We start from the raw sequence: 19,259 nt of genomic DNA on the forward strand, positions 1-19,259 counted from the left end.
ATGATGTAGTCTAAAAAAAAATCTGCTTTTAATGAATAAACAAGCAAACGGGACTGGAAAAAAAAAAAAAAAAAAAAAAAAAATGGTCTTTCAACACGTCCCTGCGGAAAATCTAATAGCAACAGAAGCCGATGAAGGGATATATAAGGGGGTATAAAATGGCTGCTTAGCATCACGTTTAGCAACATCACTGGACCACTTCGCTCCGCGTTTCGAAGCTGTCGTCGAATGATTGATTGATAACGCGTCATCTTCTCCATGCGGAAGGCAACACGGCACAACAGCAACCATGCTTGCGCCTCACCTTACGGCTATACTCTTCCACTCCTCCACTCTCGGATATAAACGCATGGATCATCCCTAGGATGACTTGCACCGAGCGAATTACGCCCCCGCATACGTTGAATATATATCAGGGGGAAAATCCCGGTTCGAAATTACGTTTATATATATATATCCTCGTGGAATGAGTCGTATATGAGACCCACGTACTTCACTTGCTCATTTTACATATTTATTTACATTTATTTAGTTATTTTAACAAGTATATTGTCAAAGCTGCTAAAGAAATATGATTGAACTATAATCGTGTCGAAATTTGCATGGAAAATCTTGGTACTCGTACAGGGTGCTTCAAAATAAACACTCTAGTGTGGTGGGTTGCTTGCCTACTACCGAGGGGAACGAATATCGGTAAAACAGACTCACCGAGTTATCATTATTTTAGTCAAGTGAGGAGATATAATGAGTAGTTTAACGTGACTCCGGGACGCGATTACTAAATGCTTCAGCATAAGTTACAAACAAACGCGCTACGTACCGGTAACTCGGTAGACCTGTTTTACCGATATTTCTTCTCCTCGGTGCTAGGCAACCCAGCAAACTGCAGCGTTTATTAGAAAACACTTTGTATATACCGTTATCTGGACCAGAAGCTATGAAATTTGGACAATTTTTTAACGGAAGTGAATAATCAGGCACAAAAAACTTTTGTAAAACACTCTTTTAAAATCCCGGAAAGAAATAGCTTGATGTTTAAATTAAATCTAAATTTTGTTTCTGTGTAAACGGGTCCAAGACTATCTAATCTGTAGATCTAAATAGATCTAATGATATACTAAATCCCGTAAAAAATCGTACCTCATAACTAAATTTAAGTCTAAATTTGATATATAAAATGTATGTACATCAATTTCGGTATAATTATCGAAAGTGAGTCAATTATTCATTAAAAAACCGGCCGCTATGATCCCTTAGCAATTTTTTCCTCTCTTCATTTTTATCGCATATACTTTGTTTTAATTTTTTAGGTCGCAGCATCAGCTACACAGCAGCAGCGGCAGAAGCGGCATCGAGTAATTGGAGGTAATTTGCGAGGCTCAATTTTCGCTGTAATTTAAAACCGAAAAATGGTTTGGCACAGCCACCCTCCTCCCCCTTCTACGACCCCTGACAATACACACAGGCCCAGAATGCACCACGCGGAAAGGCAGAAAGGCGTGCAAGCTCCGTGGTTCGTCTGTCATATGCGCGGCAGCATGTCAGGGGTTAATTTTATTTTCACTAATCTTATTTTTACACGATCCTAAGCCACCCTTGCTTCGATAGACAGACGCCAAAATTTTTTGGTAATTCGAAAAAAAATTATTTCCGTTTCTTTTTACAATTTTTATAAGATCAAGTTTCTTTTCGACTTATAAAACTTTTTATTATTTCAAGTTGAACTTGAAATTTTTTTTTTTTTTTCAAAGCAAAATGTTTTCTTACTATTGTCTTCAAAACTTTGTCTGTTACGATGAATTTTTTTTTTCTTGGTAAATATTATACTGATTATTGAAATAATTGTGATTATTTTTAATTGACAAGGAATTTTCTTAGCTTTTGATTTCAATGTTCAAAGTGAAGCGAAAATATTCGTGTATCAGTATATAGAAATTGAGGTAGAACCGAAAATGAAGAAATCAAGAAACAACTTCGTAGAGTTTCCAATAAAAATTAAAATCAGATCAAAGCTTCTGATGAAACAAATCTTAATAAAGATAATTGATAGAAAAAAAATGAATTTATCTGAATCAAAATTCCTCTACACATAGCCAATTAGACTGCATCGGACTTGTACTTTTACAAAACTATACAAGGTAAGAAATCGTGCATAAATCACAAAATTCATAACAAGTTCTAGAAAGAATAAAAATTGAAAGTGTGAGCGATTAAATGTCGAGACGTCGACGTGATCATCGATATAAGATAAAGGAGAAAAATGCCAAAAAATTGCTGTATAAAAGTGTCGCCAGAGAAAAGAACAAAATGTCCACATAGAGAAAGAGAGAGGAAACGAGAGGGTGGAAAACAAAAAGAAGCAAAAACCCGTTTAGCCGCCGAGCTGCAGAGTTTTATAAAATTACCGCATGAAACGTCGTTTCAGCTGCACTACAAGAGGAGTGAAAATAAAAGGATTGATCAACGGTGCATCGCGCATGCATAAAAGGGGCATCGTAATGACAAATACACGTACAAAAGCGTAGCGTCGCGTCGGGATTGGTATAAGTTGCTTTGATGACGTGATTTGTGGCAGAGGACGAAAAGCAAGTGAAGCGGAAAGTTCGAAAAACACGCCGTTTGTCTGCAGCCACGGGATGTCAGAGTATGAAGATGAGGATGAGGGTCGAGTGTGCAGCTACGCCATGCTGCTGCAGCGTATTAACGCGATTCGCGACTCACTTCGCGTTTATAATCCACTTATAAACATTAACTAACTGCCGCGGGTATATGAAATTAAATTATACACGTGATCCGCGTGTGCATCGCATTCTGCAACTTCTGCAGATCGCGTGACGAGGAAAAAATGAAGATGAAAAAAAAAAAATTTACTGCTGCTGCTGCTGCTGCTGCTGCACCACAACCCCTTTGGAGACGAATTATATCGCGTTGCAACGTCTATAATTTTTTCCTTACGTGTGTGTATATAGAAATGATGCTAACGTTGCACTTTTTGTACATGTATTGTAACGTGGCATTTTTTTTTTTAATGCTCGTGAAATCACACGTTTTGCTCTCTTTTCTGATCTAGTAGTTGTTATAGATAAAAGACATGATATTGTATTGATTAATATTTTCATGGTAAAGAAGAAGAAAAATTTTTTGTTCCTTTGGCCCATCCTAATATACGTATACTTATTATACATCGATACGTAAAATAAATAAATAAACATTAGAGAAGACAAATTAAAAAATGTATGATATTTAAATCAGTAATTGACATCCGAAGTAAGCATCACTTCTGGATACTTTAACCGCCCCTCTGACACAAACGAAACCTTGGTATAGGTACGAACAATTAAACACAATGGGGTAGCAGGGTGAACCCAACGTCGCGTTCGCTTCATTGGCTGTCGAGAGGTCGGAACAACGGAGAAAAGAGAACCGCAAAGAAAAGAAAGAAAAGAAGAAAAAAAAAACAAAAAAAAAAACACAACCCCATAGTTATACGTAGATGATATTGTCGACCCCACCACACCCTTGTCGCGAAAATTAAATCGCATGAGAAAACCTTATAAAATCTCGGTGAAATTCGACGTTCGCGATGGGCTTCGCGAAACGTAAAACACACTGGTCAGTCCAGGTGGTGGAGGTGGAGGTGGAGGAGGAGGAGGAGGAGGAGAAGAGCGTTTAGGTGGCTTCGAAAAGCGAACGAAAAAATAGGACAAAAGGATAGTAAAGAAGGGAAGAAGAAAAAGAGAAAATGAAAACATCGATATATCCAAGCCCATGGGTTTAGGTGCAGTGTTGTTGTTTCTTTTTTTTCTTCTTCTTTTCTTTTTCTATACCTTTCCTCTCTTTTTTCCCCTAATCACTTTCTGGAACTGACCACGGATGAACGAAAACCCGAAAGGACAGACCTGTCACTCGCTTTATCTATACAGTATAAAAACCTAGATATACCGTGTGGCAATGAGGAAAGTGCGCACCTTATGCGCGTTCGTCAAGTGGTTTGAATTTTATTGGCCAACAGTTACCACCTGATTGAGAACAGCCGACGCGACACCAATCGCAAATGTCAGAAAATGTCCCTAGAAGCCTATAGCTGATTGTCAGAAAATGTCCCTAGGAGTCTAGAGCTAATTGTCAAGAAATGTCCCTAGGAGTCCACAGCAAATTGTCAAGAAATGTCCCTAGGAGTCCACAGCTATTGTCAAAAAATGTCCCTAGGAGTCCACAGCTATTGTCAAAAAATATCCCTAGGAGTCCACAGCTACCAGTCAAAAAAAGGTCCCTACATAAAAATATATAGATTGTATACTTGACGTTACGCGAAAACCGGAAGAACAGAAAAAAAATGTACGAGAGTAGGTTGAGTAAGGAGTGAAGTGAGGAACAAATTGAAGCCTTACGATAGTCATCAATCGCAATTATCTAGCTCTTATGTATTATACGTATGTACCTACAACGATGGATGCTGCAAAATCGTATGTATAGTAAAATTGCACCCCTAATCTCGCGCCTCGCGAACTACATACAAGCTATAGATGGTGGTAAAGGAGGCGAGAACAGGGAGGGAAATTGGGGGTGAGAGACAGAGAGAGGGGGGGTCGATATCTATACGTGCCGAAGAATCGGTGGGGTGGCTAAGTCGCCCTTGACCCCCGTGGCGTGACTTATGCATCGCTTCGCACGAATGAAGATCTATTGTTTGAAACCACCGCTGCACTCGTCGCCACCGTCATCCTCATCTTCATCATTATCGTGATCATCATCATGCAGGGTTGATGCTCTCGACAACGAGTTAAGCGCGAAGAAGGGGGGGGGGGGGGGTGAAAATGAAAATCTAAGGTCACAGAGATAAGATGATCTGGAAAGAATTCGAGTGAAAAATCTAAAACTGATATGACGTGGTAGCCGAGTGAAAAAGTTTTGAAAGAAAAATTGTGGGGAAAAAAATTTTCGGAAAAACAAAAATTTTATACATTGAATTAAAAAAAAAAAATTAAATTAAACATACAAACTGGGAAAAGCATAATCGTTTATTTATGAAACGTGATGAAAAAGGAAAAAGTATATTTCTGTCGGTAATACATTGAAAATCGATTTACTTCCGGTAGAACCGAAAGTTCAAATTAAACGAGACACGTTTTTTCCATTGTAAAATCTTGTAAGTTTCAAATTTTTTCATACGTCCGTTTCTACGTTTTTGTTATAGGTATAAAACCTATTTTTCCGATTCTACGGATTCGAAAACATAAAAAAAATTCGTTGAAATTAGAAAAAGTGATTTTCGACCTAAACCAAAACTTTTCTAGTATCACCAAAGGCGATGAGATAATTTATATTTTTCCAACATTTTATCAGTTTTTTCTTCACTTCTTTTAATATATTCTTGTTTTATATATACAAGATTGCTTGTTTCCATTGTTTTTCGCGTGCCTGTTCATTCATGATGAAAGAAAAGCTGAGGAGAGAAAAGTCGAAGAAAGTTCGTAGCTATATATATATATATACATAACCAAGCAGATTTTAAGACCTTCAAGATCCCAAGAAAGGATCTCTCATAAAGCTTGACTACGGCGTTAATCCTTAATTTTCCAGGACACTGATTCCCTCCTTGAATCCTATATATGTATGTATTGTACAAGTGGAAAGTGAACACAGCCTTTGAGAATAACAATTAGCAATTTTAATCCTTGTACAGCGACGGCCTAAGGCGGTCTCGAATTATACTGGCGCCAAAAAACGGTGCTAAAGAGGTTATATATATAATCTGCATATACAGTAGGTATACCTATAAATGTTTGTATATAGACGCGTCCTCGTAAACATTCTTTTTAATGCCTGCCCTCGAGGAGGGAGCTGCGGAAGATACAGGCTGAAATGCACAAAAGAGATCCTCATAATTAGCAAAGTAATTACAACGAGGTGGAAAACGAGCGAGAGCCGAAAGAGTAAAAATAAAAACAGGGACGAGAGTTTTTCTTTTTCTTTTTTGGCCAAAAATAAATATAATTTTTATCGCCAAGCATCGCAATTACAAAAGAGGACAAAGAAAGGAATCGCTGTGCGAATGATATAAATAAATTTATTTTCAACCCCTCTCCGATTCATGAGAAAAAATTGATCGTAGATTCAACTCGGTTTTGAATGTAATAATTATAAAAGTAAACAATTAGAATAATACTAATCAGGGAATTTATTTTCTATCCACGTATTGAGTAATTTGTTTCCAAAATCATTAAACGTCCGTATACGTTGATTTTTTTAAACATTCAAAATTTACTGACTGCGAGAGAAAAAGAAGAATAAAAAAAGATATGCAAGCATCGAACGATCGTTTGATATGCATATTATCTGCGGAGGTGTGGCGAATCTTCGATACGGTAAATCAAGATGTCGTAGTGATAAGAAGGGGTGTTAAAAAACAGATAAATTATACGTATATGCAAATATATGTATGCAATCGTAAGACTTGGGACGAAACGAATCGGTTGATTGACCCTGATGCAAATCGAAAATTCCTTTATTGCCTTTAAAAGGCAATAAGGAGAGTCGAAAAGTAGGGACAAAAGGCGAACGATAAGGACCACCCGCTGAGAAGAGACGAATGTCCTCTTTTTGAGATTATATGTATAGTATAATGTATAAAATATATAAATTTTATGCAAAATTCTGCAGCGCATATTGCGATTTATATACATATATAATAAGCTAAACGTTTGCCTCAGGATTCATTCTGAATAAAATTTGATTTTTATTTTTTTTTTTTGTAATTATAAATGCAGCTTTCTTCGACTTGCCTCTAAATTAATTTCATTAATTCATGTATTAAAAAATATAATCATATAAACAAAGGAAAACCGTGAAGAGATGTGAAACGTGAGACGATTTTAGCGAGGCAAGGGTTAGTATATACAGTTTTATATATACCATAAATTCGTAAAATAGATTCTTGTGGTCGGTCTAATTATTGATTAGCTGCACACATCAAACATCTCACACGTAGCCAAAGAAGAGTGAAATTCCAGATCCCACATAGACGTAACAAGGTCTGTGCAAAGGACTAAAAGCGTAAGACTAGGAATGGATATCGATGAGGTCGGGGGGTGAGTCGAGGGGTTGAAAAATTTCTAAGTAAATAGTAACCGATGCTAATTCGCAACATGAAGAGAAGCAGCGTTACAACGGAGGAATGAAAAGTAGTCTATGCACGGTATCAATGGATAGAGTAGAAGTTCCCCCTGTTAGGGAACGAGTGAGTTCAACCCTAAATTTCATTCCCAGAATCCGTTTCCGTCGTGCGTTGGTTGTAAAATCAGTAGATCCGGTTGTCAAAGCGGCGTCACCGATCCTCCTACGACACACAATATTATCCACGTACCTACTTTATACGTAGAGACGCACACGTGTCATGTGCATGAAGTAGTGGGTGAGTAGTCGATGTACGTAGGTGTACACAAGTCGTGGGATGTTAGAGGAACGGGGCAAGAGGGTACGTTGGTTTAAAATTCGATCAATGGGTGATCTCGAGCGTAAACACTTTTAGGGTTGAAAATTTTCAGATCGCGTGTCAGACGACGGCTAATCGCAGTTACAACCGTGAAAAAGGGGAGCCAAGCCGCGTCGCGGACGCCACCCAATAAGTACCAAAAGCCCACCAGCAACCCTCGTCCTGATCCTCGTCCTCGTCCTCGTCCTCAGGTTCCGGATAGCACCGATTTATCCTTCTTTACACGTCCGCTCAACCGCGCTCACTGTGTAGTTACAAGGTTAAATATTCATTGCAATGAGTGAATCTAATGCGTTGGAATTAAAAATGCGATTCAAAGAAACGAGTATGTGCCCGAGTCGACGTTCAGGGCTTGCATCAGACCCTACAAAGCGTAAAACGTGTAAACCTACCTTGAAGGAAACTGAACCTAGAAATCTTAGATTATCCCTCCGATTCCTAAAAATTAAAGAACCAAATCCTAATTTGACGCTTTTAGTAGACGATTGAACCTATTTTGACGTTAATTATTCAATGTGGAATTGTAACTCAATTGTATCCGAAATGAATGGAATCGATAATGAGTTTGCATGATCCAAATGATCCACCGATCCACCAGGGTCATCGTATATGAATTCTGCATATAAATGCTTAATTAGGTACGGTTGTTACCGACTTTCGGTAGTCATATCACGGCGTTATGCGTCACTTTCCAATTATTCGATTCGTTCAAGGATCGTCGGGCATGATCCACGGGGGAACCTAAAAAATTGTCAGCCGACGGTAGTGGGACAGTGCGATTGGGACCGTTTTCTCAAACCGTAACAGGCCCAGCCTGTCTTGAAGGATGCGCTTGGCTTTAGTTTTGAACCACCTGATCGACGTTAAACAGAGTTTGCTGGGAGGGAGACACGGTTAAGAGGTCGTACAAGTATTTCGAGTCACTATAGACGGTGGCTCGTTCGCTATCGGTCTCGTGATCATAGTTAGCATTAGATAGAATTTACTACCTACTTATTTTGTTTTTTCATTTTTTTTTTATTATAAATTATGTCATTTATATAAGAATCATTTATAAGATAACAGAAATCTCTTTAATAATCTTATGAAATCCTACGAAATATTATAGAAATCGTGAGAAATCAGCTAAGCAAAGTTGAATTATTTGTTAAGTAATCTCTCGTAATTATCCTATAAAATGTGAATAATCTTGAAATGTGTGATGACGGTGTAAATTTTTTCTCCACTGAAACACCCCGTGAATAAAATTGAATATTTTGAAAAGTAATTTTTACAATTAGGAAATAAAATATTCAATTGAAAAAAGTTTCACGTAGAGGTGAAAAAAAAAAAAAATCGTTTATTGTTGTAGTCGGAAGAAAAACGTCACAAGCCTAAATTTTTTTAAAATATTCACCCTTTTTCACTATCGAGAAATTCGACGAAAAAAGTCTGCGAAACTGCTCTCAAGTAAAGTGTATACATAAATAATTACCGTAAAATCACAATGATAAACAAGAAGAATATAAAATTTATATAATTTTTGAAAATATTTCCGACATAGTCCGTGTGAAATACGTCATACATTTACATATACAACGCACCGAAGTTTGGGATAATACGTGGAGTCCGGGTCGAGCATTGTACAACAATAATCGACTTTCGTTATATCGGGCGATGATAAAGCTCGACGGGAGTGTGCAAGCACATTAATTGCGGCTAGATTGGTAGTAGCGTCGTCATCGGGCATTGGATGCGTCGCGTCGTTGCCACGCAACGGTGCAGCAGCAGCAGCAGAGGCAGCTACGAGTATATTGCACCCTGCAATTCATTTCGAAAGCTCGATGCTGGAGGCTGCATGAATGTGCTTGCAGCAGCAGTATTGCGATCAGCCGGTTGGCATCAGGTTCTAAACCAATCAAGGGAAAATTGTCCGCGACGAAATACGTGTAGTATAACGCTAGAGAGGCCCGATTTCATGATGCAGCCTTGATTCCGTCACAAATCTAAATCACCTCGAAACCTGAAACGGTATTGCCACCAACCATCCATGGGTAAAAAAATTATTTTATACAACGCGAGAATGTTTTAAGCGCGGTTATTCACGCGCGTTTATCAGTCTGCGAATGCGCATGCGCGGAGTACGGAAAAGACTACTTTTAACTCCTAGGGCTCGAAAGTGAACTTTTCTGTACTGCGCGCATGCGCCGTCGTAAACAAATCTGACATTACGCGATCCTAACTTCAATTTCGTGCTTTGAAAAGTCCTGCGAAAGGAGTTTTAGTTTTATACATGTATACCTAGAGATGAGAAAAATGCGTTGCGTGCTTTTCACAGATTATTATCTATGATTTCGAATTTCCTAATTGATCGCAGAAATTGTTCTATGATAGTGAATAGCATCGAATTATAGGCTATATATAAGACCGCTATTTTTTACAGTAAAAAATCGGTGACACAGTGACGCAGCGAGAATTAGGGTGCGGAGCTTAAACGAAGGCGTTTAAAAACCCGATCAGGTTACAGGCGATGCAAATGGATATGTGCATCGGCATCGCGTGCAGCGGCTTCAGTTCGTACCGTGCAGCCCTTAATTCGGCAAAGTGGTTCTCACTGGGGCGCCCAAGGGCGACACTAAACACCGAGGGTCCCAGAAACTGACGAGACGTTATAGACGGAGAGACTAAAAAAGTAGACTTTACTCAAAATTGTCTGAAAATAAAAACGCATCAAGGTTTTTTTAGTGAATTTTGAGAATAACACGACACGAGTATCGTCCAGTTGGATCAGTGACGTGCTGACATCTATCGGTATTTGTAACTATTAAAAGCATCACGTGGTACATTCTATTTTTTTTTTCGTTTTTGTATACGATGGCTTTAACTCACTCTTGGCGTGACGGCTGTCTCGAGACATTCTATCGACATCTCCATTGCAATGCTTTATATTTTATAAGAATATATTACAACAAATTAAATTGTAATCTTGATCCATTCCATCACTTATTCCAACCTTTAATAAAATCAGAAGTATTTTTATTATTCATTATCTTTATTGGTGTTATAAGAAAAGTATTGGTTTCGGTAAAAAATCACTTTGTCTAACTTAAACAAATCTTAACGTTTTTGAACCTCTATAAATCCGAAAAACAAGTTTTTAGAAAAATGTCAGTCTGTCCGATAATTTCCCGCGATAATTTCGGAAACGGCTGGATGAAAAAATTTGAATCTTACAAGATTTTACAATCAAACGATGGTCATGCAAAATTTCCATTTCCCGTTAAATCTGAACTTCCGTTTCTACCGGAAATAAATCCATTTCAATGTTTTACCAAAAAACATATACTTCTTTTTTCGAGATGTTTTTTGTTCATTTTCAGTCCTTTCTTCGAAGACGTTATCATTTTACACGCTGCTCACGCATTTATTGCATTACAAAGCAAAAGACAGTACACAAAACAAGTAAGAAACCTCAACTCTAATATCAGTTTACGGATAAGATTATGGAAGACAGCACAATCTAAGAAGTTCAGTAACATAGCTCAAATATAACAAACATTTCACACCAGGTGTTAGCACTGTTTTATACGCTAACGGTTTGTCTGTTGTTTTCAGTTTTTGTTTTTTCTTTGGTTTTGTAAATTCTCATAGGCATCCTTGTTTGCACGATGTCGAGAGAACACGATTTAAGAATCATATAAATTGATTCGCAGCAAGATTCGAGACACTTGAAAAGTACAACCTACATGCGCTTTGGAAAAATTTAATCTAACCCAATCATGTTCAACTTTTCGTTCCTCCATCTTCGCATAGAAAAAAGTGAACATGAAAGTAACTGAATAAAGTTTTCACTATACATCCACGTTTTAAATCTAGAGAATCGTCTGCGACTATTTTCACGTAGAAACTGAGTGGAGGATCAATATTTTTTTTATAATTCTGTATCTCAATCGACACGTCTCTCTTTAACTCAAGCAATACTAATAATATTTGCGATTCAATTGGTTCAGTACTCCTCGATTCATATAAATAACAAAATGATAAGAAATTTTTTATCCAGTAATGTTTTCCAAACTCAAAACGTATCTAACAAAACGAAAAGTTCATAGTCTCAACCCGTTAATATCAGAGCCAGATTGATCACCTCTTTCTCATCAAACTTATCAATTTAACTGATACCATATTACCGATACGAAACACATAAAATTGCAGTTTAGAATCGAACTGACAAATAAAACAGTTGATACAGTTGTACACCTAATATTCAACAACATTTGTTCACATATCATACTCATCCATACATGCAGTATTGCCACGTAATGATAACTTTCTCATATCATCTGTAGGTACACATACGTACATATTCTATACATATACACTATACGAAGTGTCGTTTGGGCGACGTGCATGCATATGCATACGTACACAAGAAACGTTTGAACAGATGTAGCCAACTATAAGAGAGAGGTACAGAGATACACTGTCAAAAAAAATTGGCAGTATTAAAATTGTCCAATAACAACGAGTATGGAACGATTTTTGTGGTCAATTCGTAATTTGACTGTCAGTTATTGTGACACCGAAAAATATTCTACAGAAGTCGACACCAAAGTTTTTTTGCAAAGTTTTCTCCGACTCTGAGAACAGCGTCAACGTCGATGCCTCTCCTCCGGATCCATTAGACATGCAGCTACATCTGTTTCCACTGTACATGCACATATACATACATTATGCATCAACACACACACACACACACAGACACACACACGCATATAGAGCAAAACAATTATTGTCCATGGTTCGCGTTTAGATTAACCAGCTCAATCACACGTATCCGACCAATTCCTATGCTCAGCTGCTCATCAATACAGGTAATAGCCTATCCGAGTCCTCTCGCTCCTCGAGTTTGAGCTCCGTTCGCCTCCTCTCGCCACACCACACCACCGGCGCAATGTGCATGCATCTGTACTTCTCTAATAGGCATATAATCGGCGTACCAACCTACTACTATACGGTCTGACTATGCTACACTGCACGGCACGGCACTCCGCATCTACCATCACCCTCCTTCCATTCTACGTCCACGTGCACATACATAAACATACGAACAAGGACACGTATGTCCACGTATGTCCACGTATGTTCACGTATGCCACCCACCCCACATGCACATCTACGTAGACTGATTCTGAGCCACTGCTCTACTCGATCCTGCAAGTTACATAGGACGATACATGCACGAACCCTTAGCTCAGCTCGACGACGTTCCGTATCATACTGGGTGTCCCGGAATCGAAACCTATAACGACGACCCGTTAAGGCAATGAGTTGTATAGATATATAGATGTACGGGTGTGTATAACATTCGTTTATGAGAGTTTATGGATTCATCTAAGTTTTTCCCCTGACTCACTTTCTGTACAGACGTAGAACACGTCCTCCTCCATAATTTTTGAGGTCATCGTTGGATTAATACCATATCTCGTGAACTTCTTACCGACAACGAGTTACAATAAAACAACCGAACTATAGCTTGTCGATGGACCTTTTGAAGTTACGATTATTGGATTCGTCATAATACTGTGTATACCAGAGACTTGGAAAGAATGAATTTCACAGAACGTATGGAGGTGATTGGATAAATTCTAAAATTCATTCATTCGATGCATGTCTTCGAAACTTCGATCTGTGTTTTCATATGCACGTCAAGTGTTATCGATTCCACCAGAATAACGTATCTACTCTCTCAGTACATCGACAGCATAAGTATACATCCGATTTTAATTCACTCTCAATTAGAAAGGCCACGTACGTTATAGCGTTGATGATACTAACTGAGGAACTTCGTTCCTTTCCATACTATTTGGGCGACTGAATGAGAATATGATAAAGGAATTGCACGATGAACATCACTCGTATCGGTGATATGCGAGATACACCGTGTACGTATGACTGCGTCTAATCGTGCCGATGTTACCTACGTCCATCCACCTATATTCGGTGAGAATTTCCGCACATGCGTGACGTGTAATCGGGAGCTTACGCATGCAGATCTATGCCGAGTAATTTACATCGGTTAAGTAATTAGGGAATATCATCCACCGACGGTGTGCAGTGTTGTTCGGCTTACAGAAACCGTTTTCAATGGCGTATCGCAAACCGTCCATGCACCACCAGTTACGTTACAGCATACGTTACCTAAGGTGTACGTCGAATATGCTGCATACATGCAATGTCATGCATATTTACATCGACGAGGTGTAGTGTATAGTGATTTTGTAGTGTATGAGGTAGATTCGAAGGGTTATTCACTCAACAGTTTAGCTCTACGCCACATTTTAGGTCTCTACAGTATTCCGCATGATTTCTTACGATTTTAAATAGTTCAGGCATTTCAGATGGTGTCAAAGATTTCAATGATTTTGCAATATTCATAGGATTTCATATTCACTAAGTTTTATTTTAATACCATTAAACGAGATTTGAAATTTTTTTGCAATGATTTGACGAAATTTCAAAGGATTTTCAAAGATTTCGTGAAAGGTGTAGACCAGATTTCAAGGATAATTAACCCCTCGAGCAGATGAGTGTTAAATACGTATAAAAATCGTACAATTCAGGTGTTATATAAATGTGAAGGAATTTAATGATTGCAAGTAGATATTCACAACCCATACAATCAAGATATGAATATCCATAGTGTATAACGTAGGTAAAATTGAACGCCACATAAAAATGTCGAGTAAAAATATATATATACATATATATCTGTAGTTCGATTTGCATTTCACTCTGGCGCAATTTTTCCTCCAGCACCTCTTTCTCTACATTCCCGTACACACGACGACGTAGGTACCATTTTCAAGATGAATGTGGCCTCTCGACGGGGAGGATATACGTCGAGAGCTTAACTACCTACTAAATTCCAACTAGCTCAGTAAATATACCGAAACTAGCCAACTCTCTCTCGTTCCCTCTCTCTCTCTCTCTCTCTCTTTGCCACTCAGTGCATGCAGCGATTCTTATATATATATATATATATATATATATACATGAAATGAAAGCAAAACGACACTTGTTGCTAAGCCAGTGTACCAAGACTGACCAGTGATTTCAAGGAACATCCAAGCAGTGAATCAATTATAAATACACAATCCAACTTTTCATCAACTGAAACACAGGCTGACGAATATTACATGGATTCGTATCATTATTTTTCTCACAACTTGACAGTCATTATAGTTTCGTTTCATAAATATGCGACACTTGAAGACTAACTCAAGGATGTGAATGTATGTACCAAACTGCACGTACAGTCCAGTCAAAAACCTGTCAAGACACGCAATTTAAGAAGCGATACAAAAAAAGAAAAAGATACAAAATACTCAACTCGCTTTTAGCGATTCCGAAAGTAAATGGCAAAACAAGTCCTAACTCTAATTGCGCTAATCTCACTATCAATAACAGAAAGATTATTATTCGGAAGCGCTCACCGTATTATATTTGTCAACTGAACTAACGTAAGGCGCCAACCGCCACTGATTTTACCTTAATATTAACTATGGCGCTACTATTATCAGAGTATGCATAAAAAAAAAAAAAAAAAAAACAGAATAAAGTCAAATGTTACAACTAACAACGCGGCTAACCTCCAAAGTAAAATAAACAAATACATTACTATAATCGATACGCTACTCACAACGGCACCAAAAATTTGAATGACTAACCCCTTAGTCACGTGATAATCTTTCAATTTAGATACACGTGATCCGAGGTGATCCGTCGTTACTTCCATCGATATTTATTATAACTCAATCGCGGTTTCAGACTGGCGTTCGTCATCCTTTCCTCGAAACTCGACGTCGATTCCACGCTTAGTGTCGGAGACACTTGAAACAGAAGTAAAAAAAAGTCCCGGAAAATATTATTCGCTCACCTTAAAAATTCCTCTCCCCCCCTACTTATCTCGTGGCGCAAAATGTTCCATGAGGTCATGTACCACCAAGAATTTGCTATTTTAGTCATATTTTAGTCATACTTTATTTTCACCTTATATGAAAGTTTGTAGAAAATTTGTACATTATTTCCCAGGAGAAAAGATTTTTAGATCAAATCCAATTTGAAAACGGTCACGCAGGAAATCGTTGCCACGGAACTTTTCCAAATTAAAATATGTTGTTTTTGAACGAAATATTGCGAATATTTTGAAAAAATTTATTTTCTTTTGCCTCAATTCGACGTGGTTTTTTTTTTTTTTTTTTTTTTTTTTGAAAAGAAATCGTAACTAAACGTTTCCAAATAATAGACAGATTTACTTGAACAATTGTATTCAAAAAATTTGTCAATAATTTTTTATTCGTAAGATCGCATCAAATTTGTCGCAACATATTCGGCATTTTTGTTTTTCGAGATTAAGGGGCAAGATACGGAATTTGACTATGCCGGAAGCTCATAAATATTCAATTTTTCGCAATCGTGTTTTTTCCGCAATTAGAATCGGACTGATTACGTACTTGGACACCCCGCCCCGCTAATAATTCCTAACCTCGAGATCATTTTTATCCGCGATCTTCGGATGTTTCTTGAGAAATAGATTCCCGGTGAAAACATAAAATCACTAAAAATCGACAAAATTTTTTACGTCGTGTGAATCGTGAGATGTGGGTTTGTCACTTGTGTCGATTGAAATCCGAGCCCTTTTATCCAAAAAGGGTATAACAGCCTCATTTTATACGCTGTTCCAAAAAAATAGACCCTAAAACATATGCGTTTTGCGCTGATTGTGAAACAAAGGAATGAAATGGTTTCCAAGAAATCGTGGCAATTGGCGAGTGTCCATTCAGCTCAAACCCATGATAACCAGAGTTTTCGGGCATGGCCGACAAAATCTAAGAGATTTACGAAATCGTTGATTTACCGATTAAAAACGCCAACTCGAGGTCACCTCGAATAAATTTTGAAAATTTCAATTTTTTTATTTCTCTACGTTTGTGAATTCGTCTTCAAACCTGCTATCAAAATATGTATTCCCTATTAAAAAAATCACATTCTACTCTAAAAATCACAAAAGTGACGCAATTCACAAATCAAGACATATCCTCATTACTTTTCCATAAAATTTTTTCTCATCATATCACTTCTAGTTTTGCAAGATATTCACCTAAAACCAACCTATATATATCATAGTCTGCCCAGAAAATAATGATAAACATCATTAAAAAGAGAATGCGCAGTCAAGCCTAATTGAGACAAAAAAAAAAAAACCAAGTCCCTCAGCATATCGAACAAAATCATAGAATGACGTGAGATGCGTAATTCGGAATATACTATATAGGTATACAGGTATGTGTGTACAATATAGAAATCGATTGAAACGATTAAAATTCACGTTGCCAATCCTCTCCATACCTCGCATCTGCGAAACGCGTCAATTCGAGTCTCGTCTCGTCTCGTCTCGTCTCGTTACAGCGTCAACAACAACAACAAGGTGTGTGCAATTGTCACACCATCAAAGTGGACAGCTACAGATGTATCGCGTAGGGCTTCCGCTTGTCAACGCCCCCGCCTAACTGTAACCAAAAGCTATTACTCAGGTGTAATTGCAGAGAGCAGAACAGAGCATCGCAGACAAAGAGAGAGAAAGAGAGAGAGAGAGAGAGCGGGGGAGGAGAGGGAGTGAAGTCCATGGGCCAGAGTGTTACCGATGGCTCGAAAATATACAACCACCCATAGGCGTCGACGCCGATGTTGCTATATATATATATATAGATTGCTCCGCAACCCCTCTGAGAACTTTCGAATCCTAATAAATGACATATTGCACGTAAAAGTATATATATATATATATAATATCATAAATCGTATTATAATATTCTGAAGTATTTAATGACTTTAACGGATGTTTTTCAATACTTGTGATGATATGTAGTACATACTTGTGTCGTTGGTACTATGTAAGTTATTATTTGGAAAAAAAAGATGGGTGATTCAATTCGATAGATTTTTAGCATTTAGTCTGTTGGTATATTGCTGCCCCCCCCCCCGCCATTGAGCGACTCCTGGATTGTATAAAAGTAGGCGCCTATGAAAGCACCGATTTCCCACAATGGGCACCGCGTAACGGCTCATACAGTGGGCATATTTTACAGATAACACTGATCTATACAGTGTAATAGGGGCAAATTTTCGATGAATTGACAAAGCTGCGGTGAAAGGTTTCGTTTCGTCCTAAAAACAAATGATAACAATTCTATAGCCGTAAAATGACTGAATGTATTAGGCTGTGCAGTAGCGATATTTCATGCACGGAATGTGTTTGTAAGTTTTTTTTTTTTTTTATAAGTTAATGAAACGTTATATAAGCTAATGAAATTTGTTTTTTCATAATTATCCTTCGGAATGCAAAATTCCAATGACTCATTCCCGATCATTTACGCGTGACATGGAATTTTGGATCGTTAGATCATCGTGATGAAAATGTATAAAGTTCAAAAATAACTACGAAGCCGGTAAAAAAAACTCACAAGATATTCGTGCGCCGAAGATGCAGTTCATTTCGTATGAATTTTTCAGAAATCACCTTAGAGAAACGCATGAGATCAAGAATGGAATGCGAACTACGTTAACCTTGTAATATGTACAGACAATCCTGTGGTCAAACGGCAATTTTAGAACCACACGCGTCAAGTAGCGTTTGCAGAGTCCGCACTTTCACTAGAAATTCTTCTGAATGTGAGTCACAATCATTACATCACGCGGTAGTGACCTTAACCGTGGCATCACAAACTCGTTGATATTGAAAGGCGGTAAAATATGTAAGAAACAGAAACTAAAAAGTAAAAAGTAAACATACCGTAAAACTAATTGAAATAATTCCATTAAAAATAAGAATGAATGTACGCGACGATATGAGAAACACGAGTATAAAGTACCTACACATTGTATATTGGTCATAAACTATATACGCAACGAAGAACTTCCCGGCAACCATGCAGCGAAGAAGTTGTTTTCAGAACTGATACATGTTTTTTCCTGTTATACATATAATATATAACACAGATAAAAAGGTACGCGATACCGTTGAAAGAGGGTAAAGCAAACAGCAATAAGGAAAACTGGTAAGCAGCGATTACCTGACAGACCGCAAATTCCGTCACCCTATACGTACACACACCAGCAGCACAGTGAACGAGAAGAGAAGAGAAGAGATGAGAAACCTCTCGGCGACCGACAGAACAGCCGTTAATTCATTTTCATTCTTACCCCAATGTGTAGGTAGGTAGGTATAATAGACGCCAAGAGGAGGTCACGGGATTCGTCGCCATTTGTATTCCGTTGACACAGAGAGACAAGCATACTACATACCTGAAACAGAAGAGGAGAAAAGAGTGGATTAGGAGAAAGGTTTTTTCCTTTTTTCTATTTCAACTTGTCATAAATTCGTCGATATTATGCTAGACAATAATCCGTACGTTGTAGGTTATACTTGCTCTATTCCGTGCTATTCATGCGCCTCATGTCACCCTCGTAAATAGCACGCAGGATACGAATTTGTATAATACAAGACACACGGAAGGACCTCGTTCCGAGCCACCTAATGACCGCGTCACCGCAACCGACTGGATTTTATGCTAATATTATTACCACGTCTCTGTATTTATGGTGTTGGGATTTTTCCGAAAGAATTTGATATATATATATATGCAGAAGTTCATACGGTAGACGAAAGAAACACTAGGGTAGATATGGACATGGGTGTACAACAAAAGGGTCGCTTATGACTGAC

This window comes from Diprion similis, chromosome 10 (assembly GCF_021155765.1).
Source record: "Diprion similis isolate iyDipSimi1 chromosome 10, iyDipSimi1.1, whole genome shotgun sequence".
Taxonomy (NCBI): Eukaryota; Metazoa; Arthropoda; class Insecta; order Hymenoptera; family Diprionidae; genus Diprion; species Diprion similis.